Below are 26,278 nucleotides of genomic sequence, written 5' to 3' on the forward strand. Positions count from 1 at the left end.
TGGATTTTGGGTTTTGTTTAGGAGGTTTTAAGGTTTGGGAGTGTTTTTATGAGTGTAGGACTTCTCGCCACCTTTTCCTGAATATAAGGTTCGTTGGAAATGGACCTAAGATGAGGGAGTTATGATATTTTGAAGTTTTTGGCAGATTTGGCCCTTGATGGAAAAAGATTGCATTCCGGCCCCATGCACGCAAAGGTGGCATGCGCGTGTTTGGTTGTGTATACCCAACGTAAGTTGGGGTACACCCATCTTAATATTGGAAAAGTGGATGCGTGTGTTTGAGTTGTACATCCATCGTACTAGAACTACACCTAGCGTAGTGTGCAGGATCCTAAAACCCTAAATTTTAGGGTTAGCTCACTATTTAAACACCTTAAGTCCCCATGTGTTAGCCCTTCATTCATCCTCCATTTCCCTCCAACCCAAATCTCAAATCCTAGCATCATCCAAGACTGTTGTGAGCTCTTTTTGTGCATCTTTGGTGGGATTTGGTGATTATTCAAGAAGTATAAGCTTGGTGCAAGGTGGTGGTTCAAGGGAAGGATTGTAGATCTCGACTCTTTGCTCCATTTCCATCTTGTTAAAGGTAAAAAGTTATTAGCTTGCTCATTAGAAGTTGAGATCTAAGATTATGTGGGTTTTGTTCCTATTTGGACCTCATGAGCAAGATCTAGTGATTGGACACCACTCCAGGAGCTTTGGGTTGCCATTCTTAGCATTTCTGAGATTATAAGTTCATAAAAATGCTTGCTTGATGCTTAGATATAGTCCATTCATGTTCTTGTTGGGTTTTAATGGATTAAAATGGTTATTGGATCCCATTGAGTCATGTAAATGCATAAAGGTGCCGGCTTTATGCATTAAGAGCTTAGTTGGAAGGTATCCTGAGGTTTTTATGGAAGGACTTAACAGATTAAGTCGTGAATTAAGTTTTGAAGAAATAGCGGGTACGGCCCGCGTAAACGTAAGTATGCCCCGCATAATGTAGACTACAGGAGTACGCACCGCGTGCCAGTGTGTACGCCCAACGTAAATGGTGTAGTGTCATTTTGGGCTTGTTTATCATCTTTGGGCCTTGAAAGTTAGACTTCTGGAATGAGGAATTATTTTTGGAGTTGGACTCCTTCTTGGGCTAGGTTATGGGATTTCTTTATTGGGCCTTGTGGGCCCAATGGATTTGGGCCTTTGTTGCCCTAATGAGCTTGAGCCTTGTGGTGTCTTTGGGATTTCTGAAATTTGCTATTGACCAAGGAATTTTTGGGCTTTTGTATAAGGCCTATATGGGGGTTGGGCCCAATTTGGAAAATTGGGCCATTAATAGGCTTTTCTAAATTTTATAGTTTTGGGCCTTTTTGGTTTTGGGCTTGGGCTTCAATTTTGGTCAGTCGTAAAATGGTCATTTTACCCCAAGTATGGATTATTGATCTTGGTTTGGGAATACAATTGCTAATTGTGTGTTATTTTGGTATTGTTAGCTCGGGAAGTTGTTAGGGCAGCAACTCAGAATTTCTTGCAGTGAGCTTATGCATCCGAGGTGAGTCTCCTCACTGTTCTATGGGTCGAAGGCACCAATGCAGGCCTATTTGGTTTATGTATTGTAGGAAGACCCGGGGTGACCCTTGGCATACCATGTGGCAGATCCCAACAATTTGTATGAAAGACCAGAGTTTGGACTCTAGCAATTGTTAGTTAAGTAGTTGTAGTTTGTATGCTAGTTGTCTTTGTGATACTTGCATGGAATAGCAGAAGGTGGCTATTGGAACTTGTCTGTAAGACCCAGGGTTATGGCCCCCAACTTGGCAAGGAAGACCACGAGGCGGCTCGTGGAATAATGGCAAGCCTATGGATGGCACATAGCACTTTTATTGAGTGTGATATATGAATGGTAAGTATGGTTCATTGATAAGAATGTTATTCATGGTTTGGTAGATATGTATGGTATGTGGTACTTAGGGAACTCACTAAGCATCGTGCTTAAAGATTGTGGTTTTGGTTTCAGGTACTTGTAGTTCAGACGCGAAGGGTCAAGCTCTTTCTTAGAAATGTTTTCTGCAATATGTGATTTTAGGATTCAACTCTGATAATTGTGTATACTTAGAAATGTTTTTGGAAACTGGCATGAGATCGATTGGAAAGGAATCATCGTTTAAGGTAAGGGTATAGCCTGTGAATATGTCGTTAGTGCACTCTTTCTTTCCATTAGCCATCTTGACAGTAAATGTTTCGGTTAGTGGTCGGGGTTTATGCTTGAGTAGATGCTAGAATGCATGACTAACAAAACTTTTCTCTACACTAGAATAAAAAAGAATGCAGTCATAAGAGTTGTCGAGGAGGAGTGTACCCATAACTACGTTAGGATCAGCAACTGCTTCCTCCTGGCCTATCGGTAGCACTCTCCATGTGTTGCCAGCTGTTATTGCCTTGGGACAATTCCTATTGAAGTGCCCGATCCCCCCACATCCATAACAGGCCTCACCAACGTGTGCTCCATGAGCCTAATTGGTTGGTTGGGCTGGTGTCTTGCAAACTCGAGCTGTGTGCCCCTTCTTGCCACAGCTATTGCACAACATTTCACGGCATGGACCGTGATGATGATCTTTGCACTTGCCGCACCAAGGAAGGGTGTCGGTGTATCTATCGGTAGGCGCTTGAGTTGTAGGATCAACAAAAGGAGTGGTAGCAGCATGAACTGCCTACTTGCTGGTTATTGGAGAGCTCCTGCGAAGACTATCCCTTATGCTTATTCCAAAACTTTTTCTTCCCACCACTCACCTTTTGGGGATCTGGAATAGTTGTTTCTGCATCAAGATCAACCCCGTGATCTTTGAGAGTTTGCGCTAAACACTTGGCGCTGTCGTATGTGAGAGGTTTAGCAGCCAAAACACTCCCTTGAGTTGGGGGCGTCAATCCCACAAATGTACCTTTCTATTTTCTTGCTTTCCAGGGTGACGATTCCCTGACAGAGAAGAGCCAGATCGCAGAATCTAGTTGTATAGGTGCCAATGTCGGAACCCTTCATCTTCAGGTTCCAAAGCTCGTACTCCAGCTTTTGCATCTCGCCTCTTGGGAAATACTCTACAAGCATTAACTCTTTCAAACTCTCCCAAACCATGGAATTGGTTATTGGTAGAGTTAGGGATTTGACTCGACTATTCCACCAAGTCAAGGCTCTATCGGTGAAGCTGCATGAGGCAAACTTTACTTTGCTTGCCTTGGGGCATGCACAGATCTCAAAGATTGATTTGATCTTTTCGTACTAACGAGTTAGGGCAATGACACATCCATTGCCTTCAAAGGATTTGGGTTTTGCATTCATAAAATCATTATAGGATCACTCCTTTTGGTGTCCCTGACTGCCATCAAGATTATGGGGATGAGTACCACGTCCCGACCCGCTCGGGTCACCAGAATTGATCTGCGACATTTCGGCAGCCACAGCGGCTATAACTCCTGCCTGGAACATGGCAGGATCGAATTGAGAAGGTTGTGGTGTTGGATCCATCGGGGGATTGTTGTTCTTTCTGTTGGGTCTTTTCTTCGGAGGCATCTTGTTCTAAAAATAATCAGGTCGAACAGGATGGTAAGTCCCCTAGATTTTAGAATCAAGAGATATGAAACAAGATATATCTCAACCTAAAAGATAAAGTGTTCTACTAAGAGATAAATAGAGAAAAGTTACCAATACAAGTAAACTATCGCTAGGAAGAAATGCGTAGCAACACTTGTAATGAATATCTATATTGTATCGGCTCTAGCTAAAATACTCCTATAGTATTTTAATTTGTAAGCTTTGTTCTATCGATATCATGTTATATATAGCTTGGTAAGTTTTACGCTTGCTACAACACCACAGTGACTCCCAAACACATGTTGGTGATGTCTTAAATAAATATAGTTGATCAGGCTATATTGACCTCAGACATGATTACATAACTATCCAGGTTTAACCGCAGTGTCCAACATCCAAATACTTTTGTTTTGTTCTACTTATGGTATTGTTTCTGGTATGTATGTATACTTGTATAATTATAAAATACTTATATTTTAAAAGTATACTTTTAGTTCAGAGCACTTCAGCCCCTTAGAGTTTATACTTGTATACCATGTAAGGTTCGGTATATTTAGTTCACTATAAACAATAGCTCTGATACCAATCTGTCACCCCCCCCCCCCAAACTGAAACGGCGGAAACGTTCGGGAGTGGAGGACGTCATGTGTAGTATCATAACAATTGCATCATAGTAATCAAAGTAAACACAACCATTACATTAAGATATGAATATTTACATCTGCTTGATTCATTGTTTGTGTATATCAAAAGTAGCAAAATATAAAGACGAGACTTTATATGCTCCGTCTTCTCAAAAGCCAGCGAGAGTACCTCTCTACTTGTTTCCTGAGAATACAAGCGGTTTTGAAAGAGTATCAGCATAAAGCTGGTGAGTTCATAAAGTATTTTTGGTAATGAAAACCTATCAATGAATCTGTAAAATGTAGGTATGTTCCCCAAGAAAATCCAATATTTTCTTACATATAAGTTTGTGACTGTGTTCTGAGTTATGTATCATGTACTAGTTTGTATGCCTGGCTACTACCAGTTGTATCATATGTCGTTTTGAGTGAAAACCTTTTTGTATGAAACACCTGGTTACTACCAGTAAGTATAGTATGTTCTGTTTGAAAATCCTGGCTACTACCAGTATGTGTAGTATGTTCTTGTCTAAAAACCCTGGCTACCACCAGTATGTATAGTATGATCTTGTTTGAAAACCCTAGCTACCACCAGTATGTTTAGTATGTTCCGTTTGAAAACCCTGGCTATCACCAGTATGTATAGTAGTTTTATTATTTAAAATAAAACCATGTATTATATCCAAGGAATCCTCCAATGTAATGTATAGTAGTTCTATTAATTAATATAAAACTAAATGAAGAATGAAATCCCGTAAACAAAGGTTATTTTATACTATTGTGAGTTCGTATAACCATGCTTAATATGACTGATGACCTCAGCAACGTTCTTCAGGCGTCGTGCGGTATGATGTTTTTCACCCCAAGCATGCCTGCCTAACTATAACTAGCAGTTTAGGTGTGGAATTGTCAGTCCCGAATAGATCTATTCATAAATCTCATGCTCTCCCTCCAGGAGACTCTGGTTACACTAAATGTTGAGGATTTTACCAATACCCTAAAAGGTACAATTGAAGAGATGTCTCACAATCCTGTATTTAACTAGTTTACGTGTAATTCTGTATCGTTTTCTCATAATTGAAACCATTGTATACTTGTAGAGTATTAATAATTATACTTCAATAAGTATTTAGTGTTATACTCTTTTTATCCGAATGTAGTAGTGAGTATCATAAACTAAAGCCATCAGATTTATGTGTTTGTCAATGTATACAATCTGAATCAGTGAAAACTATGTATTAAATCCCCCAAACTATACCCATTATAGTTTGCTTGAAATGTATGTACTTGGTTCGTGAATTGTTTTGAAAATTACGCAATTATGGTTTCAAGTTGAAAGCGTCCCTTAAGCTCAGCATGTTACAAAAGGGATAAAATATCTAAATATTTTACAAATGTGGAAATTGTTTGAATGTATCAATTGCATAATTTATTGAAAGTTCTCAAAATCATTTGTGTTTGGCTTGTATTCCCCCTGAAACCATTTAAAAATCATAAAATCATAGGGGTATGAACTCACCTTGAATGCGCGTTAATTGGAGTTAGCGAGTTGCAGCGACCATCTCCCGGGTATGCATATGTGCTAATAGCGTTGCCCTAAAAAATTATATTTGATGTCGCATTTAAATTAATAATAATAATATTAATTTAATTGATGTCCAATAATTAATTTAAGTATGGGGGCCTTACAAATAACTTGTAAATATGTGGGGACTAAATTCGAAAGTTGGAAAAGTGGGTTTATGGTTGAAAAATGGGTTTACGGTTGGATCATAAATATTTATGAAGATTTGAATGCCATATGAATATTTGAAAGTGAATATGAATGTTCTTGGTGGATTGTTTGAAGATTTGAAGGAATGGGATCGTAAACACTTAAAGATTAAGAGCATTTGACATGTTCACACGTGAAAATTGAGAGAGTTTTGAGGGGTGTTTATGGTTGAAAATGGGTGAAATGAATTAATCAAAGTGTAAAAACATATATATATATATATATATATATATATATATATATATATATATATATATATATATATATATACACATATATGAGGTGTTTACGGTTGAAAAGAAATTAGGCCTAAGGTGTTTACGGTTGGCTTATTGGGCTTAAAATGAAAGTTAGCCCATTAAAGGGGGTGTTTATGGTTGAATTGAACCGTAAACACATGTTTCTTTTCCACTTTGGCCATAAACTACAACCCCCTTTCAAAATTGGACTGTGAACACCCTTTATGGGGTGTTCTTTGGCCATAAACTCCATTTAAGGAGTGCTTTATGGCCATGAACACCCTTTTGGGGTGTTTTCATGCCTTAAACTTTGCATTAACTCCAAACTAACCCCTTTAACTTTGAACTAGTGTGTGTTAGGACTAATCATATGTGGTTTTATGTTAAATATGAAGATTATACCCTCCTATATCCAAAACCTTGCATATATATTGAATAAACATACTTGGAGATTATAACTTTATTAAAGGAAACAACGGGTTGTCACGAGACTCCTCCGCAATTCTAAGATGTGGAACCCACAATGTCCTCAGGTCATTCTAGTGACTCACTGGCCACTCTTCAAAGAAAAAGAGACTGAAGGCCCACGAAGTTTTCCGAACAAATATGGTGGGCACGTGGATTTGATACAACCATGGATGAGTCATTAATCAATTCTTGGGTAAATCCTACCCGCAAACTTCTAGATGATGATTATAGGCCTATCTTAACATATGTTGAACCTTCGTCTGATGGATATTAGGACATACAAATATCCCCAAACTCCAAGTTTTTCCCTGTCTTTGATCCATTTGATCTCAACCTCCCAGGTGATCAAAGAATTCCCCTTGAATTCAAACATTTAAATTTGTTTCATGCCAAGCATGGCACTGACTTTGAAAAGATTTGGTCCAATGACAGACCAACAGGGTGAAGAATTACAAATTGAGGAATTTTATGAAGATTGACTTTTTTCAGTATACCCACACTAGGAGAAGAGATGATTATATCCAAATGTAGGTTGATTTCCCTTGCATGAACCCAAAAGAGACTTTCTTGATTGCAAGGGTTTTTCAGACCAAAGTTGAAAAACATCCAAATATGAAGATTGCATGTGAGAAAGCTTATGAGTTTCTTAAGGCATTAGTATGCGATTTTAGGAAAATTGATGCCGAAATTCACCATGTACTAGCCAAGAGGTTCAACTTTCCAGACTTTGAGCTACACCAAGATTTACCGAAGGTTATCAAGAAATGTCACTCGGAGCAACAAATTATCCAAAGTTAGGAGTTGTATATAAGAAAGCCAACAGTGATCTCAAATACTTCATTCCTGTTACTGCAATGCATAGATTGATCAAAAAGCAACTGGATATAACCTTAGATTTGGTTCAAATGTCCAATAATACAATAGATGAAGTTAAGTTTGAGATAACTAGAAGAATCCATTGGCTATGTGAAGTGAGGAAATTCTGGTGGATCCTTATCAAATTCCTGAAACTCAACAAGTAAAGAAGAAAGTTGAAGAGGCCACTTTGGGGGAAAATGTTGATACAAAAAGTGAACCTCTTTAACTTTAAGGATCTGCAATCTTGTTTGTATCAATCGTAGTTGGAGTGGCTACCACAACTGAAGTTTGTCTACCAAAGTTATAGTTGAAGAAGATGTTGTTTTTGTGAACCGTAGTGATCCGCAACAACTTCCGCAGTTAAAATTATGAAGACCTTTGGTTATGTTAAGTAACTTAGTGTGTTAGCTTAGCTTTATCCAGTGAACCTTGCATGGTCACTTATGTGAGTAGAATATTAGTTGTTTATTTCAAATGTAACATTTTGGGACTTTATAAATAAAGACTCCCTTCTTCATGTAAGCCACCACTTCTTCAAGATCTTTCTGAACTTTCATTGAAATACAAAATATCATTCTCTCTATATCTTATCTGAATTTCTGAGGACCTCTTCACTTTAAACTATTCACACTTACTAACTCGTGTTTGACTGCAAACCTTGTTATGAATCAGTTTGGTGTATACTTGATATAACTTGTTGTAAATTATATTTCCTTTACATTTTCGCATTTTATATTTCTGCAACTAACTATCTAACAATTCTAACTTATTATTGTTGAGCTAACATGATCCTTTGAGATTAACTTATTCCGTAACTATTACCTTGTGCTAAAATTTGTTCAAGTGTTTCTCAAAAAAAAAATCTCTCAACAGATGATAATGATGACGATGCTGAGCCAAACATGGCAACAAATGATCCACCTGGACGAAGCATCATCTAGCAAGTAAAATCCATGATCACAAATAATAATATTTATTCGACTATTTGTGAGCCTTATCTAACTCGAATTCAATCAGATATGACAGTTATTCATAGAGCCTATGAGTATGCCATAGAAGTTAGTGAAAAGTTGGATAGTGAGTTGACTCATCTTAGATTACGTTTTGAAGACTGCAAGCTTAAGATTGAATCATTCGGAGGTAACTTGTAATGGCAAAAGATGAATGTATTATTTTGAAAGAAAAATATCAAATTACTTTAAGTAAAATAAATATCTTATTACTCATAATCAACGTCTTAATGCCAAAATTGATGCTTTGCATAACTCTATTGATGTTCTTGAAGCTAATCAACGGTTGACACATAATTTTTGGCACACATGGTCCAAAGCACCAGGTCTTAGAACCAAGTTTCTGAATCCCATTGCTCGTCCCTTGAAGGAACATCAAAATCTAACCTTTATGGGAGACATTCCGAACCATACTTATTCAGATACCCCTGTCTCACCATTGTCTTCCCTTCATGAGACTTTAGACAAATATCAATCTCTGGTTCCTCATTTCAAACCTATCACTATTAAATGTCCTGATGACATGCCTCTTCCGCCTCTGATATCCCTAGACCTAAATTAGTATTCGAAATCCTTATCTAACACATGTAGTACTGGAGTTCATTTTTCGACTCTAGTCCTTCGAACAATTGTGTTATTGAGGAGATCATTCCTGAGACAACTGGACATGACTCGGACCAATCCAATTCATTTTGGGTGTCTCTTGACTGTGATGTAGAACTTAACATTGATGATGACATCTCATCTGACTCCTGTGTCTCCAATTCCAATGTGATCTCAAAATCGACTCTAGTGTCAATTAAGCCTCATTTCAACAATCCATCGATTAGAAAAACTTCCAAGTCATCATCTGAATCTAAGAAGAAAACCTCGCTGAATAAGAAATACATTATTCATCCAAAGACTGAAGCTAGAAAATCTCTTAAAAAAAGAAACTAGGTATAGGTAATGTTATAAGTTTCTTGAGAAATCCGAAAAGAAAGTGTCTCAAACAGTGATTCTAGATACTAAGAGCCACATTACTTTCATGCTTGTTAGGATCCTTAACAGGAAATCTAATCATATTAGCTCAGATGTTCGAAACACATCTGTCACTTGCGATAAGAATGTTACTGTTGAGACCTCATCTAAGAAAACCAACTCTCCTCAGACAGTTTCTTCTTCTGTGTTTATTGCTACCTCGGATGGCACAATTTTTAAACCTAAACAACTTTCAAAACTAAATGTGCCTTCGAATGCAACAAACAAAGGAAAATATGCTCAAAACAATGTTGATCAAAAACCTTCTAAAGGTATGAAAAAAATTGAATGGAAAATGAAAAAGTCTGAAAACGCAACTGAAACACCTATGAAAACGGATCCTCCAGCAATATCTCGTAAAACTGTCCCTCCGAGGAAAGCAGTACCCAAACAACCAATAGTTGAATATGACTTTTAGATAAATTAAAAGACCTTGACATTTTGCATATTTCCAAAAGATTCTCGGAAAAAGCCTTCCGAGATACCAGCTGCTCAAAAATCACAAACCAAGTCCAAATTCCATGCCAAAGTCCCTAAATCTAACTTGGAGTCTAAATACTCCAAAACCCACTGATTATGCAGATATTCCATGCTTCATAACAAGATAAAATATGGTATATTGATAGTGCTTGTTCCAAGCACATGACTGGGTAGAAAGATTTTTTGCATGATCTGAAGCTTGCTACTAATGTTGGTTATGTTACTTATGGTGGATTCAGTGTCTAAGCCCATAACTATAATTGGGATGTACTTGACCCGATTATAGAATGGTCCTTTTTGGGTTGCCTTCACCAGTGCAACTTGATATGATGGATTTTTGAGAATAAGGTTATTTATGTTTTATTAATATATTACAAGTATAATATATTAATATGAAACCATATTATTTAATTATTATTGATCAAGAATTAATTTGGAATTACATTTGTAATCAAAAGAGACTAATTAAATATAGGGGGATTGATTATGTAAATCAATCATTCTTGTAGTGTGGGCTAATGATCCATGATCATGTAGGTGGGCTAAACCATTCCATGGATAATCCGTGGATGTTAAATCCACGGAGCATGAGAATGTGGAAAGTCATGGGTTATTAGGGTTTGCAAAGTGTAACCCTAACATGTGCAACACTATAACTAGAGCCCATATAGAGCCAAAATCGGCTACACCATATCTTGAGATAAACAATTTATTCTCTTAAGCTTCATTTTGCATTTTGGTGTTGTGAACCAATAGAGGCATCGACTTGAGGTGATAAAGCTTTCAAAGGTCAACAACTCTACCATGTTCAAGAGGTAAGCATCCAAACTAAAATTATATTAAATAGCTTCAATTGTGTGCTAGCTAGGGTGAATGCTTTGGAAAAACAAAATGCATGTATAATTAGAGAAAACATAGAACTAAAGCATTTAAGGTTTCATGTGCACCATATGAGTGTTATAGTGCTCAAAACCCAACTGTGGTATCAGAGCCTAGGATTGTTTTCTATTATATTTGATGCTTACTAGTTTTTCAAAGCTGAAAAATGTTGAAATTTTGCCTCTGACTGGTGAACTCCCTGAATCCATGAACAGACTCGATGAGTCCACTAAGTAAACAGGGCAACTCAGTGATTCAGTTCATGCACTCGATGAGTTGAAGGCCCTGTTTGTAGAATTTCGAGATTTTGGGCCTGGTTTGGATTAGGAACACTACCACAAACTGTTTTGGATCATTGGAAATGTTTTTTATGATATGTTAGTGCTTGTACTCATCCAACCACAAGATAATTGTCAAATTTTTTAAAATAATTGTTATTTTACAAGATAAACAAAGTTGCTTTTCAAATTGTTGACTTGAAATTATATGGATTATGAGTTTAGTTAGATCATAAATTATGTGATAAATTTAGTTGTTAGAAAAATGATCTAAATGAATTTTAATGACCTCCATAACTTGTCCTCAAGTTATGGAACATGAAAAGTCTCATACATTAAAATGGCATTAAACTAATATGTTATGAAAATGAAAGGATAGTTGTCAAATATTAAGATAATGGGTTAATTATTTGTATTATTTGATATGAATTGCCTTGCTACATGAGTTAGATTAAATCATTAGAATATTATATGATAATTTTTTTCCATGTTAGATTTGATCAAAATATTCTTTAATTAGTTCCATAAATTGTCCTCAAGTTTTAGAACATGAAAAATCTTTTCATAAATGGTTTTAATAAACTCCATAACTTGCCCTCAAGTTATGGAATATCAAGAGTCTTTTCATAAAACACACATAAAATCATAATTTATAGATATGAAGAGTTTTGACAAGTTTCAAAACCTACCCTCAAGTTTTGGAATTTGCAAAGTCTCATTAAATGAACTTTAATTCCAAACCCTAGAGTTTTTAAAATTTAAAATTCAACCCTTATACTTTATAATATTATAAGTTATATATATATATATATATATATATATATATATATATATATATATATATATATATATATATATATATATATATATAAGAACAATTCAGTCTTATCGTTAGTATGCCTCATTCACAAAGTCGGTTAATGGGTGTCCACTCTCACTCACCGCTTCCGGGATAAAATTCCCTCTAACAGGGGGATGTTGTGACAACCTGAAAATTTATTCCGTCGCTGTAACCTATTTCCGTTAATAAATCTCGTTTTTATTAAAATTTTCCATTAACATTTGGATTAGGCAATTTAAATTGAGACTTTTATTATGACTTCATAAGTGTCGAAACAAAATAGAAACAGGTGAAACACCCTCGAATTCATTTGGAAAAGTTTTTAGTTTACGACCAAGTCGGGTACGACCATTTAATCGGGTACGACCATAAACTCCGTTTAACATTGGGATCGGGTGGATCCCCACCTGGCCGTGAACTCAACCCTATATAAGGGTTGAGTGGTCATCCATTTGAGCCTTTTCCCACCTCCTCATATCATTCTCTCTCTACTCTCTCTCTCTCTACAAGTTGGAATTTGGTCAAGAAACACCCAATTCAAGCTCCAAAATCGTAAGTAATCCTTCCTAGCATGTTGTTTAACTTTGTATCCATGAAAATTTGGGGTTTAATCATCAAAATACCTCAAAAACTTATGTTTACGATTGGGGAACACATCCCAAAACCGTAAACTCCCATAAGGGGCTTTTGAAGCCCCAAAACCCTTCTAGTGCTTAGCTATGGTTTAGAAACTTGCATGCATGAACTTAGGACCCCAAAATCATGTCTTTTTGGGAGTAAACATGATTTTACGGTCCATGAATATTTATGAACCGTAAACACCCTTCATGGTGTTAAAATGCCCTTTAAACACCTTCTATAGCTTGGATTAGTGCCTAGAACCTTGTATCCCTTCATGTGATGCACCAAGGCATGCAAAAATAAGCCAAGCATGAGTTTACGGACGTAAACTCATGTGTTTTTGGCATTAAACTCACCAAGGGTCCTTCAAGAACCACAAACTCCATTTTCAAGGTCATTTCAAGTCCTGATCCTTCCATAGTCCTTGAATCAACCCTAGAACCCTTCCTTGTGAAGTGTGAGACCATTAAACACCCAAAAAATCCCCACCCATGAGTTTACGGCCGTAAAATCATGGGGGATATGGTCTTCGGGCCGTAATATCCCCTAAGGGTTTACACTTGAAGAGTAAACTCCTTATCAAGGCCCTACACTCCTTAGATGCAACCCGTATCACTTCCAACACTTGAATTGTTTTCGTGCATCAGAGTGTATTATCCTACTTAATTAGTGGTTCGATGTCTAATTAGATACAATTATGTATCACTTCATGTTACATAGGACCCTCTCGCATGTTCAAGCCCTAAATTGACACTTAGCATCCTACCCGGCACATTCCCGTCTGGTGAGTTCATACCCCTACACATTTTCCGAGTTTTTCATGTTTTCAAGGGGGGATACAAGTAAAAGTACAAGGATACTTGTACTCAAAACTTAGTATTTCGTATAAAATGTCTCGTGTTTAGTATGATTTTGACACAGAAAACCATATTACCAACCATTTAACTTGTAGAGTTTGATTTCGAAACTAAAACAGGGAAAAATTGTGAAACTCATTATAAAATGATATATTTTATATTTCACAAAGGATTTCATGCCATTCATAAAACACAATTTTCCATATCATTACTTGTAAATTTGTTAATCTTAGAATTCGAGACACGTCCTTAGTAACACTCCCCAGAGATACGAGAGTGAAGGACCAATAAAACAGGATTTTCTGTATTATTACTTTTAAAATTCATTAATCTTAAGATTGGAGACACGTCCTTGGTAACACTCCCCCAAGATACGAGAGTGTAGGACTACCCTTGTGACCAAAATACCCTGGAGGGAGAACGTGACTTGAGTGTATAGATCTATACGGGACTGACTACCGCGCACCTGGCTGCTAGCTATAGTGGCACCGAGAGGTCCACGACTGACAAAAGTCCTAAAATGATATTGGCCCCGTTACGAGCCATATCTAGTTTATTGTATGGTTATGGAACTCGCAACTTAGATAATGGAGATTTACTTTAGTAATTATAAACCTAGTGAACTAACTGATGGGTTTTGGTTATAAGAACATCCTATGTGCTCATACAAACCCTAATGCTTGGATCTAGGTTTCTCTATTGTACATGCAAGTTATCCAAGACTATAAACCCTAATTCTAGCATTCAAGTAATCATATTAACATGAGAATAGGTTTAAGATCATACCTTGATTGTTATGTAGCAATAACAATCCCAATTCCTCCTTGTATTGACTTTAGAAAGCTTAGAGTCACAAATGTCACTCCTCTAATGGTTCACAAACACCATACGCAAGAGGATGAAGAGGAGAGAGGATGGAGGCTGCCTAAAACGTGTTCTAACCCTAGAAGAAAGCTTCTCCACGTTTTTGGTCCATAATGGGTCATTATATAGTGAGGCTATTAGGGTTATCTAACAAGGAAACCCTAATTTGGATGCTTAAGCCCTAAGCAACCCATAGACTCCTTTAATTAAGGCCTTGGACGATTTGCTTATGGGCTTCCCCATAGAATTCGTCCACTCCTTAATTTAAGACAATCCATAGCCCAAATTGCAATTATCTTATAATTACAATTCCAGTCCCTTAAGTTTAATTAATCTCTTTTAGTCACAAAACTAATTACCAATTAATTATTGACTAATATTAATTAAACAATATGATTTCTCCTTTAATGTATTATTCTCATAATATATTAATAAATCATATTTAATCCTTTCTCTCCATAATTCATCCTATCAAGTTGCTTTGGTGAAGGCAACCCAAAAGGACCATGCACCATCGGGTCAAGTACATACCAAAAGAGTTATGGACTTAGACACTAATCCAACAGTCTCCCACTTGGATAAGTCTAATAATTATTATGCGTATGACTTCAGATCCTGATCTGCAATCGTAGCTTTCCAAATCCGTTGTCAACTCTGATCCTATCAGATACGCGTGTCCTTTAGATAAGGAATCATATATTCCTCCATTCTAGATATCGTAAGACATGATTTCTAATCATTCTCTTTGTACTATTTCTCGATCTCCGATTTATGACAACCGACTAATTGAACAAATCAAATTATCCTTAGCCCAGCCGAGCATTTACGTTTGTCATCACTAAATCATCGAGGGGCCCAAAGATATCGCTTTTATCCTACTTTGGATAAAAGGAATGGATAAACTTTGATACAATGCTTGCTTGCACTCACTCACCGAATTACACACAACAATATGTTTTATAACACCAAGTTACTAGTGTGTTTACATATTATCAATATGCAACCGATTAGCAAGATACAACTCACACATCTCGGTTTCAAGAATATAAGATGTTATCGTCTCACCAATCACTCGTGATACAATTCATGGAGTGATCCAAGTGAGCGTGGGTTTAATCCAATGCTCAAATTCATATTCATAAGCACTCATGAATGTTGCAGCAAACATTTGCTTATGTCTAATAGTCTTTTAGACAATCCACACACCAATTCACGACAGTCTTCATTCATATCTACTTCCAACATATGAACGACTGTGGCCCATTCGAATAATTTGACTGTTCTAAACCAATTAAATTATTCAGGAAGTCAAAACATGCAAAGTGAAACACAAGAATAATACTAATCCCATATGGCCTCAAACCTTTGAGTATAAATAAAACTCCTTTTATTTATCACCATATCGATTACTCATTATTTGTCGTTTCGGGTAATCAACTTCTTACTTGAATTATTACACTTGTCCCATGCTCCTAACATGCACACAATGTTTACCTATGGTTCTTACTTTGTGAAATAGATCAAATTGAAAACATTTCCAATCATTCTCATTTCACAACTCCAAATCCTTTTTCATAAGTGAAAGAATATCAAATTCTTGCTACTTATAGAATATGCTAGATTCTAACATTCTATGCAATGATTCTTTCGTAATGTCACTGCACCAAAGTCACAAATACTATTGCCAACGATATTACAAAATCTTCTATTAGAGATTGTTACAAGACAATTCCTTAGATATGATGTCTCTCACTCAAAGTACCTTCCTTTGAACATCCTTTTGCATAAAAGTTTCTAATCTAGACATAGATTTTCAATATTCAATTCCCAATATGGACACGCTTCCATATTTTCCATATGACAACTCATTCTTAATAGAATCTTATCTATTCGTAATGATGTCGATATGGTCCATCCAATATGGAAACATTTCCATATTTTCCATATGACAACTCATTCTTAATAGAATCTTTTCTATTCATAATAATGTCGATATGGTCTATTCAATACCATGCTTCCAACTACTCATAAGCAACCAATCCTCGTCGAACTTTGGATTGTCCTTTGATAGCTGTTTAATTATTTAAGTCAAAACCGATTCTGGTCCCTTTTCCCTCTAAATGCGCTAGACATTTTGAAAATTTTAGAATGGTCAAACATTAAAGTATTTGCAATCGATCCTATACCCGAAGCGTATGGGACACGATACATAATGTTTTATTTGCTATGTTCTCAAAATTCGAATTGTGAAAAGGAATGCCATAATCATAATCAAAAATTTAAGAACACACTATGTACCTTTGACTAGATTTATTAACATTTCTCAACCTAAGCCTTTAGATTTGAAACGAAGCATAATATTCTCTCCCTTAATTATAGCAAAACAACTTTACAACCCTTACGACTTTGCAAGGTATAACTCTTGTTTTCTATAATTAATATTGCCAACTTGCAATACGTGCCTTAATAATCATACAATCATAACATTTATGCTCCCACTATCATGATGATTATTATAAAACATAACACTTATGCTTCCACTAGCTTTGACATGTATTCAGAAACAGCTTGACTTTTAGAAAAACAATACCTATTGAATTTCTTAAGTCCATGTTTCTAATACTTAATGTTTTGATAATCTTTTATCAAGGCCTCGTAAACTTATACACCTTTGCCTTAGATAGCTTGTATGTGTGTCTAAGCAATTAAGACTAATTGCCAAACCTCACAATTCAAATCATGGAAAGGGATACCGTAACCATAATCGAATTTGAGAATGCATTTTTACAATTACTATCTTCTTAAAATATTTCTTAGTGAAAGAATTTGCTCACAATCATTTTCATGAGGGAGGAAATCTTATGACACTTAGATTTAAATGGTGTATGTGTTCCTATCCATGTGAATTTGTTAAAACCAAAGTTTACGACAAATTCAAACTCATATGGACCGAACTTTCTTAATCTTTCTTTCTCGCCTTATGGTAGCACAGCTGCCCACCATGTCTTCCAAGTAGTTAAGCAGCTCACCCTTTCCTATCAATGTACCTTTCATTGATTAAGGTCCCTTGCCTTTTATGCGTTCAAAATGAGAACTCATAGGACTCACATGCATAATTAACTCAATTGGAACAGCACAGAAACAAAATAATGTCAACACGATAGGTTGTAAATCTCAACTCGTGTGCTAGTGATGATCGATAAGGTTTACGTGATTTGTTCTTAAAACTTTCCAAGACCATTAAGACTCCCACTGACTCCTTGACATATAAGATTCTCTTGTCAATAAACATTTCTTGACAAACAAATATTCAAGAGTTAGTGTAGTTGTTATCAAAACACTTCATAAATTGGTCCTAGTTGGTCTTTGTCTTATCCAAGACATCACAACTTCCCACATTTAATGAATGTCATAAACCTTTTTAATACTTGTCACTTATTGCCACAATCTTAACTTTAAGACTTGTTATTGGAACGAAGTATGATTGACCTTTTGATTTAACCATTTCTTCAATTCTTGATTCCTCTTCTTAAACATACAATTGTACTAAGACTCACTTAGATGATCAATTGAGATATGGTTCTTAATCATTAAGACCTATCATAAAGCATAAATGGTACTCTCCCTTCTTCTTAGAATGGAGAACCTTTTATCTTTCTGCCTACTTGATTCTTCTTATTCGTTTTGCTATTGATTTAAACCTTTTTAATCAATTCCGAATTACACTTAATCTTATAAGTATAATTATATTTACTAAACGTTTAGTAAATCATGATGAATGTCTTGTTACTATTATGGTGGACTTTGACCATCACACAACTTTGTGTACTCGATCTCCTAGTCCTTCACTTGACACTTTGTCAACGAAATAGTCTAATTTCCAAATATGAAATTTCTCATTCATCATGCAACCAAGTTGCATGATTCCAAATTTCTGTCCAATTAAAACTTGGGCAATGAGAAACTTTCCCTATTTGGGAAATTCTCGACTTTTTCCATAAACACCATAAATAAGAATCATATCCATTTGTTGTAGAAATATTCAAACATCAATTTTCATAACGATTTCATTGCAAGGAAGTAAACAAATAAATAAGTCAAACCAAAATTTATTTTATTTATAAAAGCAGGTGAAAATATTTGTCCTTACAATGCAAAATCCATTGAAAACTATGTATTTCAAAAAGAAAATTTCTAACAACTCTATCATAACTATCTAAGCTCAAAATCTAATCTTCAAGTCCATGCGATCAAGATCCATTTCTTATGATTAGATTCATCTTGCTCTTTCACCAAGCTTCCTTTCTTTTCACCGATCCTGCAAAAACATTCAAATGCAATCTTATCACATTATGTATTTTGAATCAATGAATAGGAATTTACAAAGTTAGATAGTGGATTTTTACCTGAAGCGCAGTCATACTCTTTGACTCTCCCATCTTTGGAATTTTCAGGCTCTTGGGGCAGACTTCTATCCAACGCCCTTTCTCTTGGTAGCAAACGCAGGTCGCTTCTCTTAGAACGTCCTCGGAAGCATGGTCAGTTAACTTTCCCAACAAATATGCTTCATTGCTTCGCCAAATCATTTCTGATTCAGCAACAATGAGCATGTAACTTAGGTCAATGAGGTTGTCGTCATGATCCATCATATAATACTTTCTTTTGAACTCATTATATGATTCAGGAAGTGACTGCAAAACCCAATTTCAACCTATCAATGTGTGATTTCATTCCTAGAACGTGGGCATACACAGGTTTACCATCTTCATGTTTCATTTCCAATAGGGCTTTAGTGATGTTGAACCTTTTAATTCTTCGATCTTGTGGGTTAGGGAGAATAATTGGAGGAGGTGGAGGAAGTGAAGCATGATTTCTTGTTCCTTGATCGAATCGTGGAATACCATCTTCATGTGGAATGCTTGTTCCACGGGATTTGGGAAGACCATAATTGTCGAACTTTGACATCTACAACATGGGAGAAAATGAATTCAAGTTAGTTGATTGATTGAATCCTTAGTCAATCACCCAAATGAGATACTAAGGCTAGGACCCAACACAATATTCTACAACTCGGGAGAGGGATGTCGTAACCCTAATTGCAGAATATTTGAAGGTAAGTGAATGACGATTCACTAATTTCCACCATGAAAACGAAAAAGAAATTTAAGTTTTAAACCTATGAAAACTCCTAGATCCTTTGAGATTCATTGAACATTTCAATGGCATGTTTAAATCTCGATATGCCCCTCTTGTTTGTGACTGGGATGCCGAGGATCACAAAGCGGGTGTGAATAACCATGCAAAGTTACATGGTGCCCTCACATGTTACAGTCACCTATTCGATGTGCCGGTAAACCACACACGCTCCACCGAACTATGACAAACATTGAGTCACCCTTTGCTACCTTTGCTTAGAACCATTTAGTGTGCCGGTAAACCACACACGCTCCACTAACGTCTTCGCAAGGGCACAAAGTGTAATTTTATGGAATTGCATCAATCACTTTGCCTAAGTAACTAAGATTGGGAATTTGTGAAAACATTTAGTTACTTTTGTATTTCATTATACTTATAATGGAAGGTTTCGTCCTATCCTACCCGTTCGGCTAACGACCCTCCACTAGTCAAGAGTGCGGTGGGTAAGAGTGGATAGCCATTCAATCGCCATATTATAGGCAATTTCCTTAAACACCCCTTATAGACCAGCTTCGTGAATGAGGTCTACTAACGGTAAGACTGACTTTTACTCATACATATATATAATGTTAGACTTTTAATGTTATATATAGTATAGGGTGTATTTTACACTTTGAAAATACTAGGTGGTCAAATTTAATAATTATACCTTTAATTCAATTAAATTGTAAACCAAAACTATTATGGATTTATTAAACCTCTTTTAATTATACTCCTTAATTAATTAATAAAACCATAAGGGTGTGATTTGAACTTTTTCAAAACAATACTAGGGTCTTAGAATTTAACATTCCTAATTAATCTTTTAATCAACTTTTAAATTCCAAAACTTGAGGGCAAGTTTTTAAACATTTCAAAACATTAGGGTTTAGAATTTAAATATACATCAAAATTAAATTAATAATCAAAATTTAAGTTCCAAAACTTGAGGGAAAGTTTTGAAACCTTTCAAAACATTTGGGTTTCAACTATTTAAATTTCAAAACAACAAAACTTTTGGGTTCAAATTTAAACTATAAAACCTAAAGGGGAAAATATGAAACTTTTCATAACAACAAGGATCAAATAACAAATAATCTAAATTAACATTTAATCACATGATTATTCATATTTGATTTATTTAATGATTTCTTGCAAAACAATTTACCAATTTAATTAAAATAATTAATCAATTATCACATAAGAAAACAAATATTTTATTAATTGATAAATATCTTCAATTAGATCAAGAATATAGTCAAATATATCATAAAATCGGATTTATATTAATCTAATATGATAAGGCAACTATCCTTAAGCAAAAACAGCAAGAAATCCCGAAGTTTGCTCCATCTAACAAGTTGACTCGTCGAGTCAAGTATGGACTCGTCGAGTCAGCATGGACTCGGCGAGTTCATCTATGGACTCGGCGAGTCCAGCCCCCAGAAACACAAAAAAACGAACTTTTCAATCATATAATGCATCAATACAATAGAAACCAGTCTAGGCTCTGATACCACTGATGAGTTTTGGTCATAAGAACATCCTATGTGCTCATACAAACCCTAATGCTTGGATCTATGTTTCTCTATTGTACATGCAAGTTATCCAAGACTATAAACCCTAATTCTAGCATTCAAGTAATCATATTAACATGAGAATAGGTTTAAGATCATACCTTGATTGTTATGTAGCAATAACAATCCCAATTCCTCCTTGTATTGACTTTAGAAAGCTTAGAGTCACAAATGTCACTCCTCTAATGGTTCACAAACACCATAAGCAAGAGGATGAAAAGGAGAGAGGATGGAGGCTGCCCGAAACGTGTTCTAACCCTAGAAGAAAGCTTCTCCACGTTTTTAGGTCATAAGGGGTCTTTATATAGTGAGGCTATTAGGGTTATCTAACAAGGAAACTGTAACATCCCGAAATATCAAGAGTAGAGTTGAAGGGCTAAAAGAGTAAATTAGGAAAGAGTGACTCGGTGAGTCCATGTGCGGACTCGGCGAGTAGAGTCGCGACTTGGTCGCGTGTTAAGTGGCCGACTCGGCGAGTCAGGGTAATGGACTCGGCGAGTAGGCGCTGAGTGGAGAAAACCCTAATTCTCGGGGTTGAGCCTTATATAAAGATCATTATGTTTCCCTCCCAGCCTCTTTATCACCCCTTGAGCCCCAGAAACCCCTAAATCACGAAGAAGCACCATTGTTGGATGGAGTGGAGCTTGGAGAATGTATTTGTGAAGGAATTTTGGGAGATTGAAGGCTTGGAGCAAGGGGCTTTGTTTGAATTCGAGTCTCATTTCAATTAGGGCATTCCTTTGAGGTAATATCTCGTTTTTTGAGCTGCTATTTCTTAGATGCATCATTTTGGGGATGTTGGAGATCATATCTTTGGATGTATTGGAGTTTAGAGGTTAGATCTGAGGTTGCTACCTCAGATCTGGAAGGGAGAAGGTCTAGAGTGCATGAAAGTCCCTGTTTGTGAGTGGTTGATGGAGTCATCTTGTCCCAAATCCTAGCCCAATGTGAAAACGGCTTAGATCTCTTTGGATTCACGTAAAGTTTGCCACTTTACATGATGGATGGGTTGTAGGAGGCTAGATCTATGTTTTGGATCAATTGCATGGCCTGGAGTGCTTCTGAATGGATTCAAACGGTGGTACTCGGCGAGTCACATGGGTAGACTCGACGAGTTGCTTGCAGATGGCCTGGAACTCGACGAGTTGGAAGAACAACTCGGCAAGTAGGTTGAAGATAGCCTTGGACTCGACGAGTCCATTTGGACTCGGCGAGTCTTGTCGAAGAGTCCCAAATATTCTCTGGTAGAGTCGAGAATCGGTGAGTTGAGGGATGACTCGGTGAGTCGAGTGCGAGTGGACTCAGAGTTGTTGGACTCGGCGAGTCTTGGGGTGACTCGGCGAGTTAGGTCGCAGATTGAATGAAGTTCTGATTATGGGAACTCGACGAGTCATAGAGTTGACTCGACGAGTAGGGTCAGTCAGGGGTTGACTTAGACTGAGGACTTTGATTTCGACCAAGGGTTGGTCGTTGACTTTTAGGGTTTGGTCAGCGATGTGGCCTTTGGGCCAAGAGAGAGGTAAACTAGTCTTTTACCCGTGAGAGGGTGTTATGAGAGGATTTATTCTAGTCTCGAGAGTTATATTCATGAGAATATTTGCTTTACGTGTTAGGCGGTGGCGAGTTTGAGATTCCAGTGTGGGGATATCTGCTTTCTGCTTTCCAGGTGAGTCTTCTCACTATACTTTACCTTGAGTAGGTAACCAGAGTTATGTGTTCAGAGTATTTGTATGCTATATGTACGTGATGTGTTGTACTGCATTATTTCTATGTGATTTATGTTGTGCATGTTTATAGAGTTGGAACCGGAAGGTTCCCAGAGTTAGAGCCTGAGGGTTCACAGAGTTTGGGTGCACGGACCCATAGAGTTATAGCCTCGAGTGGCTAATATGTGTTATGTGTGGTATTTTGGGGAACTCACTAAGCTTCGTGCTTACAGTGTTTTGTGTGATGTTTTTTTCAGGTTTCTTTCAGTATCACGGGACGGCACCGGCTTGATTGTACACACCAGAGAAAGAGTCATATTTTGGAGGATCCTGGTTTTCTATGCAAGTGAAAATGGAGTCATGTTTTGTAAATCGACTATGAATGAGATTTTAAACAAGTGTTTCTAAGAATAAAATGATTATTTTAAATGAAAAATTTGTCTTGAAATTTACGGTGTTACAAGTTGGTATCAGAGCCTTGGTTTGAGGGATTCGGATGCGCCTTCGGGTAAATCTGGACTCAAACTGAGGAAGTAAGAAAAGTTTTATGAAAATAATTTTCTAAAAATGAATAAGGGTTCAAAGAGGAAGCAAGAAAGAGCAGTGTGTACAATCAGCCTGAGCCCGAACGGTGATTTCCCAAAATACCCTTATTTTTTTTGTGTTATGAGATATTTATGATGCACCTTATGAGATAATATTGCATGCTAGAGACAGTCTAGGTATTTCATATGTTAGGACTAGAGTGGCCTGATTTGTGATGCCTTAGTCTAGGACTCGTTGTTATATGTGTTATGCTTTTGAGTATGTGATGAGTGAGAGTATCCAGTTAGAACCCATGAGGGGTAGAGTTACAGAGTTTGGTGGTACTTTCGAGGATGAGCCGAGAAGGTGGAGTTATCACAGAGAGGGAGTCCTATGTATTCTTCGATGCTCGAATGCTGCTTGCTTTGTGCTTTGTGGAACTCTCGATGATGGGAGTCAGCTACCAAGTGAATATGACGATATTTAGGAGGTAGATAGCTGGCATCATTAGGAGCTCTTCAGCAGCTGATAGCAAAGAAGTGGGAGGACAACGAAAGAGCTTAGGGAGTAACCCGATCCAGGTGAGTGCGCTTGTAGAATAGAGAATTTCGCTGGGGAGCGAGCACGCGCGATGGGATTGGTGAAAGAGCAGGTCGAGCAGCTATTTAAAAGCTCTGGGATGGTCCGTGTGGAAAGTATGGGTAGATGTGGCAGGTAGTATGGGCCCGTACTACTGAAAGCAGAGGACCCATACTTGATACAGGGAGCATTCTGAAGGTTCTAAGGAGCGGATTGAGGAGTGATGTTATGGTTCGGGTACCATACATCAGAGTAGATTGAGGAAGTGATGTTATGGTTCGAGTACCATACATCCGAGCCGATTGAGGAGTGATGTTATGGTTCGGGTACCATACATCAGAGCAGATTGAGGAAGTGATGTTATGGTTCGGGTACCATACATCAGAGCCGATTGAGGAGTGATGTTATGGTTCGGGTACCATACATCAGAGCCGATTGAGGAGTGATGTTATGGTTCGGGTACCATACATCAGAGCAGATTGAGGAGTGATGTTATGGTTCGGGTACCATACATCAGAGCAGATTGAGGAAGTGATGTTATGGTTCAAGTACCATACATCAGAGCAGATTGAGGAGTGATGTTATGGTTCGGGTACCATACATCAGAGCAGATTGAGGAAGTGATGTTATGGTTCGAGTACCATACATCAGAGCCGATCGAGGAGTGATGTTATGGTTCGGGTACCATACATCAGAGCAGATTGAGGAAGTGATGTTATGGTTCGGGTACCATACATCAGAGTAGATTGAGGAGTGATGTTATGGTCCGGGTTCCATACATTGGAACGGATGGAGGAGTGATGTTATGGTCTGAGTACCATACATCGGAACGAATTGAGGAGTGATGTTATGGTCCGGGTACCATACATAGGAGCGGATTGGGGAGTGATGTTATGGTTAGGGTACCATACACCGAGGCATATTGAGAAGAGATGTCATGAAATGAGTACCATGGGTCGTAGTGAAGTATGTTTGTGGTTCTCCGGTTATTCGGTCATGAGTAAGTTCGTTGAGGCGTCCCGTGAGAGGGAGATCGAGAGTCCCTCAGAGTATTTTAGTAAGGAGTCAGTGAGAAGGGAGAATTTCGATCTGTGTTGGGCAATCAGTCGATAAAGGAGATGTCACCTCCTATGATCTGGGAGGTACTGATTATGCTCGTGTGAAATATGAGAAGCATGATGTTTTGGTTTTGGGTTTAGGGGTAAACCCTGCAGGTCGTCATTGATGATGATTTCCCACCAGAGTATCAGGTAGCAGGTGTGCCGCGAGGCAGTGATTTATCATGAGCAGATAGTCAGTTGGGACTAAGATGTGTGAGGACCACACTACACCTATTTGAGCATAGTAGGAGGTATTGTAGTGGTATCAGTGGGGAGTTCAGTCGAGTTCAGCGGTGCAGAGAGTTTTCTATCCATGGGGTGTTGAATCTGGGAGTGAGTACCTGTTCTTGGGATGAACACGGTGTTGGAGTGTTGGTTGATGAGTTGAGGTGAGGGGTACGATGATTTTATGGTTCAGTCTATGAGCCAGGAATGTTATCGAGCAGTTGAGCTGTTTGGTACTAAATTGGTACGAGATTTGGAACGACTAGAGGCAGACGTGACGAGAAGTTCTTGAGGAGTTCACCAGAGGTTCATAGTATATGAGGTCGATTCATTTCCTTAAGGGGGGATTATCGGGCGTTGTGTAGCACCTTCCGGGGGCCGGTGCGATTTTGCTGGAGAATATAGTTATGGGTTAGTTGCGTGCTATTTGGTGATGGTTCGAACCCTAAGTGGGGGAGAACCGGGTGCCGTATGTAAGAAAGCAGAGATTTGTCAAGAGCAGTTATAAGTGGAGTATAGAGATATGCGGTAAGAAATCATGAGACCAGAGATGTCGGTGATCGAGGAAAGGGGTCAGAGTGAGTTAATGCGGGAAGTACTTGTTTGAGAAGGATGAATGTCTCCACGACAGGTGTTTTTTAGTCAGGAATCTGGTATTGGTCAGTGTTGGGGCAAGTAGATAAAGAATGATTGGGCAGCCAACTCCCGGGTCAGTATGCGTATCCTTGTTTGGATTTTGAGCGGCGGGAAAAAGGGTTTCGGAGAATTATCAGCGTATTTCGTAGTGTTAGCGTTTCTTCGTATTGCAATTGAGAAATTGAATACACCGAAGTTGCAACTTGAGAAAAATGAAGATCTAGTTATGGGGTTCAGAGGGAATGTATTATTGCATCTATATGGTGCTTGGGGCAGGAGATCTGTGGTTGTGGCGGGATCTTGTGATGTTCGGTGGGGGTGTTCCGAGGTATCCGGGTATTGATATCTTTATTTTGAAGTTATTCGTGAATCTTG

Source organism: Lactuca saligna, chromosome 5, assembly GCF_052625555.1.
Source record: "Lactuca saligna cultivar CGN05327 chromosome 5, ASM5262555v1, whole genome shotgun sequence".
NCBI lineage: Eukaryota > Viridiplantae > Streptophyta > Magnoliopsida > Asterales > Asteraceae > Lactuca > Lactuca saligna.